Below are 8893 nucleotides of genomic sequence, written 5' to 3'. Positions count from 1 at the left end.
TAATTTTTACTTGTCAAATTTTGACATAGCATTCCAACAAAATTAAGCAAGATTCTTTGAAGATTAATGTGTCTTACTGTGTCTTCTGCACCCAAGATTTGTGATATTTTATTATACCATATGCAGCAAATTCTCCCAAAAGAAGTGTGAAAATGTACTAATTAATAGGGGGGTGGAGGGAGAAAGAAAAACAGCTAGTCAGGGGATAATACCTCTATGCATCAGTATGTTCCAGGGTAAATTAGTTTCTGTTAAGCTTGAAAAGCCTTTTTCCCATCTAGGAGATGTCAGTGAGGCCTCAATGAAAGCTGCCAAGGGATGAAGTGAAGAAGTATCCTAAAAGAATAGACTGTGCTTCATGTCCTGGAATTCTGCCTGGCTTGAACAACTCTTCCTTCACTCCTTTCTGGGAAAGGGTTAAGACGAAAGATTGAGTTTGGACAGATTTATTATCATACCTTGAAAGTGAACTCACCAAGCAAGAAGCAGGAAGAAGGGAAGACTAATTTTTCTCAAAGACTCTTGATTAGAACAGATATTTTCAATTACGTATGATTGTTTTATCTGAATATTATAAGGATCAAAGTCATTTAATCTGTCAGTCAGATCAGGTCTCCATCTCACATCTGGAAGAGGAAAAACAAACAATTGAATGCAAGGTGCTGTTCTCAATTACAGTCATCTAGGTAAATAATAATTATATGGTTTGCTCTTGTTAAGGGATAAACCTCAGGAAGATCCACAGAAATGGTCTATTAAAAACACTGGTCTGTGAATTTAAGTTTAGACATCAATAAGTTACATTTCCTAAGAGAAACACTCTGTCAGAACTGCTTGTGTTATCTTTTCTTTTAACAATTTGCTTCAGCCCTAAAAAAAATAATTTAAAATCTCGTTTATTCTTTAACTCTCTATCTATTTTTATTTTTTTGAGAAGAACCAAATGTTTCTACAAAAAATTAGCTTTGTGATTGTCAAGTTTTTGGCAGTAATTAATTTATAATTTTTGGTTCTGCCTAATTAATATCTTGAGCCATGGATCTTCAGTGCACCAGAGGAACCTTTATGGATAAGCTTCAGACTTCTGGTTTGTAACTTATATTCAGCTTTGCCCCTGATCAGGTGTTAGGATAATAAGACGTGACTGTTGGCAGTCAGAGAAGGTGCCAACTTAGAAAGTGTCTCCTGCTCTGTTGCATAAGAGTGGAAGCTGGCAGGAGTTGTCAGCTAGCAAGCACATACCAGATGAGTTACAGCACAGAACTCTGCTGGAGGAGAGGTTTTTATGTTACTTTCACAGCACTTAGAACCAGAATTTAATGAAATGGGGATTTGCAGGGCTCTAGGAGTTTTCAACCAACCAGTAGGCTCAATGGGCGACTCCTGAGAAGTTAACAAAACAAAACTAAGAAAAATGACCCATTATCATTAGATTTAGGTAGCTATGATGTACTAGCAAGGGGAAGTATGCATGGGTCCACAAACTCATGAGGCTGAGGATCTGAGCAACAGGCTCTTGAGTCAGAGTAGAAGAAAGAGTGCAACCACCCAAAGCTACATCAATCACAGCCTCACACAATCAAACCTTCTTCTCCTTCCTCCTCCATATTCCCAGAGCACACACTTCTCTGGACTGCTGTCAGACAATCAGAGACCTTGTCATTAAATACTTTCTTTCTACCATGGCAGAGATCTGCTCAGCAGCCTCTTCTACCTGGGGCTGGCAAAGCAGCTCTGACAACCTCATTCATCTGACCAGGAACCCCATGTCAAGACTTTGCTCTATCCTTGTGTCACAGATATAAACAAACAGCCCTTGCTTCTGCAAAAATTACCAGTATTATGCAGGCTCTTGGGAACACCCATTCTTCACATCACACAGTCCTGCTAAGGACGGCAGCCTAGTGGAAAAGAAAACAAAATCAAACACTCCACCGTTTAGTGAAACTCAAAGGTTTCAATGTGCCCACCCACAATGAGGCCAATCCCAACTTGTCTGAATTCAGGATTGATGTTGGACTCACACACAATGAGTAGGTAAACTTGGCACCTTGCTGCTTTCCAAAGACTTAAGGCAATCAGCTGGATGCTCTTCTTGGGAGACCACGCAGCATTTTTAAACACATCTATTGGAGCAGAGGTCACCTTGATGTGTAAATAGCCTTTCACTGCCTTTCAGAGTTTCTCTGTCCCAACCTATTTAAATAGGAGTTAAAAGTCCATTCTGACCAGTTGCTGTATCTTACAGTAGAACATGGACTGTCCAGCTTCTCCACTCCTGCTTCTGTTAAGCTCAGTAACTTCAAAACTGCGTTGGTAGTTACTAAACTTTCTGTGCAGATGATAAGTGATGTGAATTTACTACTTAATAAAACTAATTACTTTATTAAACTTTCTAAGGAAAGAAAAAGTTGAAATACACCCAAAACCAACAAAACCCCAAAGTCGAACCTACAGCAATAAGAAGAAACCCAACAGCAGCTAAAAGAACCTCTGCAATTTAATATTCACAGATTTCTGGCTTCTGTGTCAGCAACTGGGTCCTGCAATTTCTTCAACTACTCAGTGAGGCATCCAATTTTTCTGCCTGCACATCTGTTTATTGGCAGTACTTTAGTCACCCCTTAATCCTTTTTGTCATAAAGTAAGTTTAGCTAGCTCCTGTATTATCTGCCTGGAAGGCATATTTACCATATGTGAAATTGAAACCAACATTAAACTATAGATATAATGGTCAGTGTCATCAGAAATTAGGCCGTTCATATGTAAGATGCTTCTAATGGTTTAGAATTGTTCCAGAAACAAAAAATAAATATTAAAAAAAAAATTAAAATTTTTCCAAAAAAAAAAAAAAAAAAAAATTAAAAAAAAAAGAATTAAAAAAAAAAAGAAAAAGAAAAAAAGAAACCTACAAAAAACCCCCCTGCTTAGCCATGTAGATTCATTCCTGAGGCAAAGTTTGTAGGAAGAGGTAAGGTTTTTAATTAGACCATCTGATATGCCTGGAAAATAGCAGGCACGTGCTTCCAGGCACATGAGCCCTTTGTCAGGTCTGAAATACAAGAGAAACACTTCAGGCTAAATACAGGTTGAGAACAAGCTGCTTTGAGTCTAACTTTATTATGTTAATCAGTCAATTTGAGAGAAAGGTGTGCTTTGTGTTGTAATTCCTCAGCTCATTACATGTGGAAGAGTTCTTAAATTCCAAGGTGCTGATATGCTTAGGACACATTTTATTGTACAGTTGGCTCATCATTCAGCCTAATAAGGAAAACACCCAGGAAATGAAACCGAGTAAGAGCAAAGGGCACTCGATGCCTATCTGTGTCTGGTCGCTGACACTGCATTTGGGAATGTGGACCAGTTGGGTGACTCCAAATACCTCCCTTCCCCTCCCATAACAGCATTGCCTTTATTGGAAATAAAAGAGAGGTTAAGGAAACTATTTCACCAAATATCGGCCTTGCTATAATCTAAATGGACAAGCCAACATTCACTACACTGGCTCCACTGACATTAATTGCACAGCAACAAGGGTTCGTGCATTTCAAGGGCAGGAAGATCCATTAGATCATCTGCTCTGACCTCCTGCAGAACTGCACGTTGTATTATTTAATAAAAAACAACTGTACTGAGCAGGTGCTCCAAGCCAGACCCCTTCATTTCTCATTCAGTTTCTAAGCTTCCTATTCTTTTCCATAGTAACTTAAATCTTTGCATGTTGCAATGCTATACAATAGGCAAACAATGTCCTGACCTGAACTCCTTCAGGGTGTCGGTATCAGAAAAGCAAATATTTAGACAAATGGTTGTGATAGTTAGTGTAAATAATGAAGCAGTAACAGTGAAGTAAAGATATTTCCTGGAGGTTTAATGCCCAGCTAGGAGGAGCTGATGCTCTAAACTGATTTTGGTTAATTAATAAATATCTTGCCATTGTCTATAAATAGATTATTGTTACTATTTTTATATAATGAAAACAGAAAATTAGGTATACATTTAGAGTCCTGTGGCATATGGCTTTTTTTCTGGATCACAATTACCACATACATCATGTGGAATAAATGTTTGCACCCTGACTGGTTGAATCATTTCTCCAGAATCCATCATTTCATGTCAAAATTCCTCATTGGCTCATGAGTCTCTTGTTTTGCATGACCTGTTGCTTTCCTGAAAACAGGAAAAAAGACAGCTGAAGGAAGGCCTTTGTCTTGAGGTCCCATTTCTGTCTCTCTGAGTAATGTTACTGTGAGACCTACAGGTCATCTGGCAACATTATGGGAATATTCAATTATCCCTGGGAAATGCCATGTCCCAGTGCTGTGGCACAGATGAGCAAACCACATAAAACTAAAAAATGGATTTGAAAAGCAAACCCTTAAAGGCTTGGACATTTCTGTGAGTATAGTCTTGAGAATTTTTTAGTGCCTCTGCCAGGAAAATTGTTTTACAAATTTTCAGCGTTCTGCCTATCGTTTTGATGTCTTCTTTTTTCCCCATCCTTGCCTAATCTTGCTGGTCACAGGAAGCAATGAAACAAACAAATAAAAAACCCCATTGTCTATTAAAGAGGCACAAACTGCAATCTATATAAATCCCTGCCACTTTTTTGGAACTGGTGCATTTTTGCACTTGAGAAGTGGTCCTGGAAAATCTGGTACTTTCAGGTCCTTTTCGATTAAGATTAGGCAGAGCTCTTCTACATCTTGACCTGACCCAATGCTGCACATCACAAATTGGAAGGACCAGAGAATTTTGCTGCATAACTTCCCTTCTTTAGTGTCAGACTGCTGAATGATCTGTGACAAAACAGGACAACTTTGAGCCTACTTGCTGTCCTTTTCCTCACAACTGGCCAGTTCAGTGCAGTGGTTTAACAATAGCTGGCAACTCAATATCATGTGCACTTCACCCCACCACCCAGTGGGATGGGGAGGAGAATTGGAAAAGAGAGAAGGTAAAATCCTTGGGTAGAGATAAGAGTAGTTCTAATAATTTTAATAAATTAAAAATATAATAATAAATGTAATGAAAATGGAGGCACCAAAATGAAAGGGACATAAAACTGAAGAAATGCAGGTGATACAGAGTACATGTGCTCACCACCTGCTGACCAATGCCCAGCCAGGCCCTGAGCAGCTACCAGCACCTCCTGAGCAGTTTTCCCCAGTTCATATACTGAGCATGGCATTCTGTGGTATGGAATATCCCTTAGGTCAGTTCAGGTCAGCTGTCCTGGCCACACTTCCTCCCAGCTCATTGTGCACCTGCTTGCTGGCAGAGCTTGGGAAATTGAAAAGTCCTTCCCTGAGAGTAAGCACTGCTTAGCAACAACTAAAACATCAGTGCGTTATCAACATTATTCTCATACTGAATCCAAAGAGACAGCACTGTACCAGCTACTAGGAAGAAAATTAACTCTATCCCAACTGAAACCAGAGCATCCAGCTCCAAAGCTCAAAGGCAGAAGGGATGGAAAAGAGATGCAGTCAACACTTGTCTCTCAACATTAAGACAGCAGTTCTCAGTTTAATTTCAGGATAGCACAACTGAGCTCTTGGAAACATATATGTTCCTATCCTGTGGGCACAGAAATATTTGTCATTTTTATAGATGGCTGAAATATATTTGGAAGCTCTAAGACTGTGGCCATCCTATATCAAAGGCTGTTTCATAACAAAACACTGTAGCAGTCCATTTATAGAAACAGCATACTGCACTCTGGCTGCTGTGGGTAAAACGAAACACCCTCCCTGCCTTCCTAAAACAGTAGAAACAACAAGACCTTCCTCCAGAAGGGCCATTTCCATAAAAGAAATAAAATTAAAGCGGAAAACATTGTACTGAAGGAGGAAGTTGGGGACACAGAAGCAATGTTTTCAACCCAAAATTGTCACGTGAGCAGGTGGTGGATGGCAGAAGGCAGCAACCAGGGGAATACTCTGTGGCTGTGTAATTTGCTAAACTGAGGTGGACACAAGGAAGAAAGTTGAGGGAGGACAGGCATTTATTTTAGAAAGGAAATTTGAATCCCATTAGAATGACCACAGTGGAATGAATCCAGCCAAGAAAAGTGAAATGGGGGTCATAAATAACAGGAATCACAGGTCAAGCAGCAAGGTACTGCTGCAAAATCCATCTGAGTAGTAGATGGAGGCTTCCAAAAGCACATAACTGTGAGCTCTCAAGGACTGCAGGCTCCCAGGACCACCAAGGATGCCTGTAAGTATCTAACTTACACTCAAGACACGACTTGACATCTCTTCCAGCTCTTTTTTCTGGTCTTCTCATTTGCTCTGTGACTGGCAGGAGCGTCCAGATCTGTCTCTTCAGTGTTTTACAGGGCTGATAACACACATTTCCCATCTCTGCAGGATAGAAGATCTTCACTGCACCACTCCTTTGCACTGTGATAATTCCATTCCCACCAACACTCTCATAACAGTTTTGAGTACACTTAAATATGACTATTTCAGTCTCCACGTGGTACCCAGAAAGAAAACTTCTTTATTCTCTGGTGCAATATCCCCTGATACAGGAAAGCATTTCTTTATTGACAAGCATTAAATATTACAACATCATAAGGAAACTTATCTGACTTTACAACACAGACAGGAGAAAGTAAGTTGAGTAACTGCACAAATATGTAAAATTTTAACTGAATTCGTTTTCCCAAATGTAATCATACAAGTTTATTACTTCCATACCAATCCATTAGAAACTTTGTGGATATACAGTTGACCAATCAGTTTCAAGGAGTTTGATTCAACAAGATGCCTGTGGCATCTACCTGCTGTACTGCCTTCATGTTTACATGAGTGGCTCTGCTGAGTGCCCTGCAGGACAGGTCCCTTTCAGGGTGTCACTGACAAGAGTGACAAATATTTGTATATAAATATGAACACATACACTACGTGCTCCTTTTCCAGATTTTTTTTCACATTAATAAATAATGTAAGAAAGTTAATGCTGTCATAGTGTTACCTCTCCTGTATGATCAGAAAAAAAAAAAGTAAACATAATAGATAAATAAATAGGTTTGACTGCAAAAACATGGTGATTTCCGAGGCAAATAGTAGGTGGGTCTGTCTACCACTGTCTGTTTTTTTTAATGGTGCATTCTTCATCCATACCAAAGTCATAAGAAATACCACTCAAATCATATCTGTCTATAACCAGATTTGCCAAAAATAAAATTAAACAAAACACATAGGTTTTCTATGGCATGTTTTACAGAGAGATGTTCCTTCTTGAAGGAAACCTAAACTGCTAAGGGCTTGAAAGGCATTATTATTCTTACAAGAACTTTCAATCTGAGAAGCCATCCTTCATCTTGGGAATTTATTTCAGATGGGGACCAAGCAATAATTGCCATCCTCCTCCACAGACTTATCTCGTAATAAGAAACATGTGCACAGCTGGAGGGGTGTGAGGTTGGGGTAGGACTGGCAGTGGAGATGTGCACGTTCAAGAGCAGATGGAGCACTGCTTTTTATTAAGAGAGTATAAGTAGATTCAAAACACCTGGCAGAGAGGTGCTTGCTTTTCCCTTTGGTCTCATGAAAGCCGTTGTGACAGTGAAGGTATTTACATGTAAAACAACTCAAAAGTAAAGGGAAAGAATGTAAATTTAAAAAAAAAAAAAGAAAGAAAAAAAAGAAAAAAAGAAAGCCATAGAAACTGAAGAACTTTCCATAATAATTGTGCTTTCCATAATAACTGACAGACTGGATAGTTTCAAAGCAGAACTGATGCTTCTCAACAGCGCTGCAAATATGTCATTTTAAAATACAAATTTAGCATTAGATTTATTTGGAAAAGGTGTATCAGATTAGTGTTTTAGAAGTAATCTAACATAATTTTAGAAAAATCCATTAGTCACCATGGAGGCTACATCTTACCAACGTCCACACCTACAGAGTGACCCTGTGTTTATCATTCCATACACCAAGAGACACCTCAAAAAAAATAAAATTAGAGTGAATATAAAACAGCCAAAGGTTTTGAGAAGCATACCAGTGGTTTTGAGAAGCTGTGCACCAGTTTCCTGAGGTTGAATATAGTTTATCATTGGAAAACAGAAGAGATTTTTATCAACTATTGAAAATAACTGGGAAGCAGTGGTAACAGAGATAATGAGTTCCATTCAAGAGTAAAGGCTGTTTCAGAAATTCTCACTTTTACAGAATCTTCTGTCATATGAAGATTTTCATAAAATGGCAAACACCATCCTCAGAGGAAATGCAGAGGACAGCACATTTTATGAAAAAGAAAATGATAGTAACTAAAAACAAAAACCAAAGCAAATTCTGAGGTTTTTTCCCAAGTTTTTAAACAGATTACCTTGGTTTTTTAAAGATCGATTCAAAACCACCATACTTTGCAAGATGATCCCCAAATACTGGCAAAAGCAAGAGCATTACAAATACAAACCATTCAGCATGTTTTGATCTTACCCGTTTTCTAGCACGGCTGAAAAGACACACAACATAAAGAAGCGATGACAGTAATGACTAAGATTGTTTTAGGGACAGGTGGGAAGAATAAAAGGACATTGCTCCCACACCAAACCTCCGTAACCTCTGAGCCAGTTCCCTGAGCTAACTCTAGTTCACGTACTCATAACTTCCTGTGATTGATATTGCACATTTCTTTGTCCTTATTACTGACCAAGGCCATAAATCCCAATTATGGAAGACAGTTGAGTTCAAGCTGTTGCCATATTTCAGAGCAACACTAACGCTGGGGTTACCAGAGGTCACCTTGGCCAGAAAGCAGGACTATAGCACAGTAAGTCTATATCTTCACTAGTCAGCTGTAATGTCTTTCAGGCTGATTGAGCTTTGATTACCCCCTATCAGACCCATAAGCCACATTCTTCTCTCACAGCCAG

The 8893-nt window shown here is 39.0% G+C and overlaps 1 long non-coding RNA gene across 1 annotated transcript; it reads right to left on the bottom strand.

Annotated features, from left to right (window-relative positions):
• Nucleotides 1-489: 489 nt before the first annotated feature.
• Nucleotides 490-6369, bottom strand: LOC120513795. The gene is made up of 3 exons (XR_005630393.1): nt 6240-6369; nt 1836-1901; nt 490-626 (listed from the first exon to the last, which is right to left on the bottom strand). It is a non-coding gene; the product is annotated as an uncharacterized LOC120513795 (long non-coding RNA).
• Nucleotides 6370-8893: the final 2524 nt, after the last annotated feature.

This window comes from Passer montanus, unplaced genomic scaffold (genome assembly GCF_014805655.1).
Source record: "Passer montanus isolate IOZ18808 unplaced genomic scaffold, ASM1480565v1 scaffold1, whole genome shotgun sequence".
NCBI lineage: Eukaryota > Metazoa > Chordata > Aves > Passeriformes > Passeridae > Passer > Passer montanus.
Note: the sequence above shows the minus strand (reverse complement) of the source record. Positions and strands in the feature narration are given on the sequence as shown.